Source organism: Panicum hallii, chromosome 4 (genome assembly GCF_002211085.1).
Source record: "Panicum hallii strain FIL2 chromosome 4, PHallii_v3.1, whole genome shotgun sequence".
NCBI classification, from domain to species: domain Eukaryota; kingdom Viridiplantae; phylum Streptophyta; class Magnoliopsida; order Poales; family Poaceae; genus Panicum; species Panicum hallii.
In genome coordinates this window covers 30627246-30633236 of record NC_038045.1, presented here as the reverse complement: position 1 = coordinate 30633236, position 5991 = coordinate 30627246, and positions in this window count along the sequence as shown.

The window sequence follows — 5991 nt, the reverse complement described above, 5'->3', positions numbered from 1 at the left end:
CACATGGTTCTCCGGCTTACGTGGTGTATAAAGTGGGTGGTGATCCTATGGATCACCAATTCTTCAGCAAGCCACCCAGAGAAATCCCACATAGCTACATGTGTGCCTATATACCGGACAGTAATAATCAGGTATAGAGAGCAGTCGGAGGGACTCTCGGAGCGGATGCAGATAAACAAGCATGGCTAGCAACTTATGCTACCGGGCCGAGCCACGATAGTACACACTCGGCCCTAGGATTACAAACAGCGGAGCAAATCAGCGTCATTCTGAGGGATCAGTTTGGCATATTACCAAAGAGGAGAGCGATCGGCTATACCAAGCCGTATCCAAGTGATTACGATCTAATCCCATTGCCGCCTAAGTATCAGCTTCCTGAGTTTACCAAATTCAGTGGGGCAGAAGGTTCCAACTCTATTGAGCACATGAGCTGATACTTGGCATAGTTGGGGATGATCTCTGTATCGGACCCATTGCGAGTAAGGTTTTTCTCGCAATCACTCACAGGACCAGCCTTTGGATGGTATACGTCATTAGGTCCTGACTCTATCTGTACCTGGAAGCAGCTGGAAGAACAATTCCACATTCAGTATCATTCAGAAGCTGCGGAAGCAGGAATTGCCGAGTGCAGAAGAGAGACCAAAAGTAATTAAGGGGCGAAGCATATGTCAGACCCGGGGCCACCGGGCTGGGCATGTTACGGAGTTTAAGAGATTAAGCCCGTCTTATCTCTTATTCATTTTGTTTATCTCTTGTTTATCCCGTTTAAATAGGAGATAGAGCTAACCAACACGGAGAGAATCTATTCGAGACCAGTTCTGGTGTGATCCCTCGGAGGGGGTTGGTTAGCATCTTTGTAACTCTGACCCCTCGGATATATAAGGGAGGTCAGGGACCCCCCTCAAAAAAGAAGATCATTAGGTCAATCTACATCAAAGAGAATACAAACCACCATACAGGACGTAGGGTGTTACGCTCCGTGCGGCCCGAACCTGTCTAAAGTCTTGTGTTCTTTGCACCTTCGAGTTCCTGATCTCGGCGTTCCCTCACCCAAAACTTACCACCTTGGGTATATCCCTCGGTGGGCAGCTGGTTAAACACCGACAGCTGGCGCGCCAGGTAGGGGAGCGCGTTGAAGATCCACTGGCGAGCTCGATGGCATCTTTTAAATTCATCAGGTCAGTTCCCTCTCAGGGTACGACGCTTATTTTTGGCTCGTGGGTTTGCATCGCAGATGGTGCGGGCAACTTTCGGCGATTCCTCGTCGACATGACGCCAAAAAACCGTCGCTGCGGATCTTCGCAGCGGCCTCGACAAGCTTGTCGACGAGGTCGATAACTCGTCGCTCCACGCTTCCGCGGCACAGGTCGAGATGGAATCTGTTCCAAGCTCGACTTCTTCTGGTGTCGCGACAACTTCTCCTGGTTTGGACTTGTTCCAATCTAGGGATTCGCATGGTCGGACTCAACCCGGCTTGTGCGAATCGGCCACTGATCTTCAGGAGGCTAACGCGCCTGGATCCCTCTTCATGTTAGAGAAGGATCTGGACCTGCTGCTCCGGGACGGAAACCCTGAAGCCACTGTGTGTCGGGAGGCTTCGGGTTGTTCTGGCCCCGGTAATTTGGTGATCGCCTCCTCGCCAAAGGGGCACATCGTGCATTGGAAGGGCATGAAGTTCTCCAATCTACTCGAGGCAGAGAGCCGGCTCGTGGCTCACCTCGAGCCATTGCCTTTCCAGGAAGGTAGGCCATTGGCCACCGCAGCGGAGGAGTCGACGGAGCTAGTCGACGAAAGTTCTCATGAACTTTCCTCCCGCCAGGTGCTGATGACCGAAGAAGGTGAGGACGGTGGGGATCTCCCCATCGATAACTTTAACGTGATCTCCGACGATGAGATCACAGCCAACGCCGGTAACGAGAATGACGCCGATCGTGAGGCGCGGAGGGCCAGGAACAGGGCCCGAACAATCCGGCGGAGGAGAGCTAACGAGCGTAGGCGATCTATGCAACGCGAGCTCGACCCCGAGTTTGCTGCCGTAAGCGAGCGGGGCTTCAGGACTCCAGTGGCCAACATTGCCAGGGTCACAGCCATCCTCGAGCGCAGCCACGACCCGGAGGTACGTCAAGCACTCCTCTATGCGCAGAGGGCTTGGATCCAGTTGGATCAGCATAATCCGGTGTCCGTCATCCGGGAAGAGCGCGTGGGCGAGAGCCGGAGCCAGGCCCGCAGTCGAACGACTGGTGGTCGTCCTCAACATCAGATCAGCAACGACAACGCACGCGCGAGCCAGGCCCCTGGCGGGAGGCAACAGCCACCGCAGGGGGGTCGTCCGCGACAGGCTAGCCGACGACCTCCTCCGGAGGACCTGCGCCAGCACATCAATGATGGTCGCGACGCACGCACCGTGATCTCCTCCAGGCGCAAGACTCGCGAAGAAGTCGAAGCTGAAGGTACTGATTGTAGCGATCGATTTCCTGCTTTCTCTGCTTGTTTTAGCAGCTACAAGTACCCGGAGGGCTTCAAGCCGATCGGCATCACCAAGTACGACAGCAAGCAGGCTCCCCAGCAGTGGCTCCGTTGCTACTCCACGGCCATTGATGTCGCGGGAGGCTCAAATATCACCAAAGTCGTCTACATCCCGATGGCTTTGGACCCTGCGCCGCTCACTTGGCTGGAGAGCCTCGGCAGTAACTCCATCGACTCCTGGGAACGACTTAAGAAGGAATTCATCGACAATTTCCAGGGAGCGATTACCCGTGCAGGTACTCGACACGATCTTGCCCAGTGCAAGCAAGAACATAACGAGCTTCTACGGTCCTACACGCGTCGCTTCTTCGACGTCCGCGCCACCATCGCGAACATCTCGGAGGAGGACATCATCGACTGCTTCTACAACGGCATCACCGACCCAAGCATATACAGAGATTTCGGGCGGAACAGGCCAAAAACTGTTGCGGGCCTTCGTGATATGATGCACGATTGGTCCGAGCAGGAGGAGAAGATGCGGGAGCGGTTCCCGCGGCGCCATGATAGCAATCTGCGGCGCCCAAACGACAACCGCAGCGACAAAGGCCAGCAGGACTATTCTGGGCCACCCCGGAAACGAAAGCCAGATGATGTCATCGCGGCTATCGATCGTCCTTCGCGGGGCAAGAAGTCGACAACTCAGGAGGAGTTCGAGAAGCTCCTGCAAGAAGTCGTATGACTGCAATCAGGAGGCGATCCAGTACGCTTCGACTACTCGCGTGCCAGATGCTTCAGGAGAAGTACTCGCGGCCGCACAGCAGCTCTCCCAGACCGGGCTGGAGATCCCTTCCAAGAAGGCCAACAAGTCGAGCATCCAGTCGACTGATGATGTGGCCCTCAAGACGATCCAGCTCCAGGAGGGAGATTCATCCAGGACCGCCATCATCGGCGCGGGCTTGGGTGATAAATAGGAACTCGCGCTCGTCAGCTTTCTTCGGGCTAACCGAGACGTATTCGCATGGAAACCAGCGGATATGCCAGGGGTGCCTAGGGAGTTGATCGAGCATGCTTTAAATGTACACCCGAAGGCCACGCCTAAGAAGCAACGCCTCCGGAGGTTTCCCCACGACAAGCGTGTGGCCATTAAACGGGAGATCGCTAAACTTCTCGCGGCTGGATTCATTAAAGAAGTAATCCATCCAGAGTGGGTAGCGAATCCCGTCCTTGTCAAGAAAAAAAACAATGAATGGAGAATGTGTGTCGACTACACCGATCTCAACAAGCATTGCCCAAAAGATCATTTTAGGCTGCCGCGCATTGACCAAGTAGTCGATTCGACGGCTGGATGTGTCCTTCTTTGTTTTCTTGATTGTTACTCAGGGTATCATCAGATTGCGCTCAAGGAGGAGGACCAAATCAAGACCGCGTTCATCACCCCGTACGGGACCTACACCTACAAAACAATGTCCTTCGGGTTGAAGAATGCAGGTGCGACATATCAGCGGGCGATCCAGATGTGTTTCGCCGATCAGCTGCATCGGAATGTCGAGGCCTATGTGGATGATGTGGTCATCAAGACCAGAGAGTCCGATAACTTGATCGCGGATTTGGAGGAAACATTCAGCAGTTTGCGCAGATTCCGGTGGAAACTCAATCCCAACAAATGCGTCTTCGGCGTACCTTCAGGGAAATTGCTCGGGTTCATCATCAGCAACCGGGGCATTGAAGCCAACCCTGTGAAGATCACGGCCATCACTGATATGGAGGCTCCGGCCACAGTCAAGGATGTGCAAAAGTTAACAGGTTGTATGGCGGCCCTGAATAGGTTCATCTCCCGGCTCGGGGAGAGAGGACTACCCTTCTTCAAGCTCCTGAAACAACAGGATAAGTTTCAATGGACGGAGGAGGCTGAGCGGGCTCTGCAAGATCTGAAACATCATCTGCAGTCACCTCCAATCCTCACAGCACCGTTGCCAGGGGAGGATCTACTACTTTACATTGCGGCAACAACTGATGTCGTCAGCAGTGCTATTGTGGTCGAGCGAGGCGAAGAAGGCCATGCGTTTGGAGTGCAGAGGCCTGTCTACTTCGTCAGCGAGGTCCTCTCCGAATCCAAGGTACGGTATCCCGCTGTTCAAAAGCTTTTGTATGCTATCTTGATCACATCCAGAAAGCTGCGCCATTACTTCGACGAGTACAAGATCACTGTGATCACGGACTTCCCGCTGGCGGATATTCTGCATAATCAAGATGCCGCGGGGCGCATATCCAAGTGGGCAGTGGAACTGGGGGCTTTGTCAATAGACTTCAAGCCACGCACTGCAATCAAATCACAGGCTCTAGTCGAATTCATGGCCGAATGGAGGGAGAATCAGGTCCCAACTCCAATGGACAAGCCAGAGCATTGGACCATGTATTTCGACGGGTCCCTCAAGCTCGACGGCGGCGGCGCTGGGGTTCTGCTTATTTCCCCACGAGGTGAGCAGTTGAAATACGTCCTTCAGATCTTGTGGGCGGTATCCAACAATGAAGCCGAGTACGAAGCTTTGCTTCACGGGCTTCGTTTGGCGATATCACTAGGGATCAAGCGACTACTTGTATATGGCGACTCTCTTCTTGTTGTTCAGCAGGTCAACAAGGAATGGGATTGCAACAAGGAAACAATGGACGCTTATGTGCAGGAAGTGCGCAAGTTGGAAAGCAAGTTCTCCGGCCTGGAGGTTCATCATGTACTGCGGGAGCACAATGTCGGCGCGGACACCCTGTCTAAACTGGGTCCACACGCGCCCAGGTCCCGCCAGGAGTCTTTGTCCAGGAGCTCAACCAGCCATCGATCAAGTTCTCTCCGCAAGTAGCCATCGACGCGGGTCCCCAACAACCCGATCGAGAGGTTATGGTGCTGGAGGAAGACTGGCGAGGGGCTTTTATCGACTTCATACGAGATCAACGGTTGCCAGCGGGAGTCGACGCCAGGAGTGCTGACGCAGCTCGCATCTTGCGAAGAAGCAAGGGTTTCGTCCTGGTCAACGGCAAGCTCTATTGGCGAGGCGCCCGGTCAGGGGTTCTCATGAAGTGCGTCACCAAGGAAGATGGTTACGCCATACTGCGGGAGATCCACGACGGCGTCTGCGGTAACCATGCGGCTTCAAGAACGCTGGTGGGGAAAGCCTACCGAGCCGGCTTCTGGTGGCCCACCGCGGGGACCGACGTGGAGGATCTCGTGCGCAGGTGCCAAAACTGTCAATTCTTCGGCAAACAGACGCACGTTCCAGCTTACAGCCTCATCACCATACCGCCGTCCTGGCCTTTCGCCTGTTGGAGTCTTGACATGATCGGGCCCTTCACGACAGCACCAGGCGGTTTCACCCATGTTCTGGTGGCTATCGACAAGTTTACCAAGTGGATCGAGTACAAGCCGATAACCAAGCTCACACCAGATCGGGTCGTCGACTTCATCTCAGATATTCTGCATCGTTTCGGCTTCCCCAACTCCATTATCACGGACTTGGAGTTCTGCGAGAATCC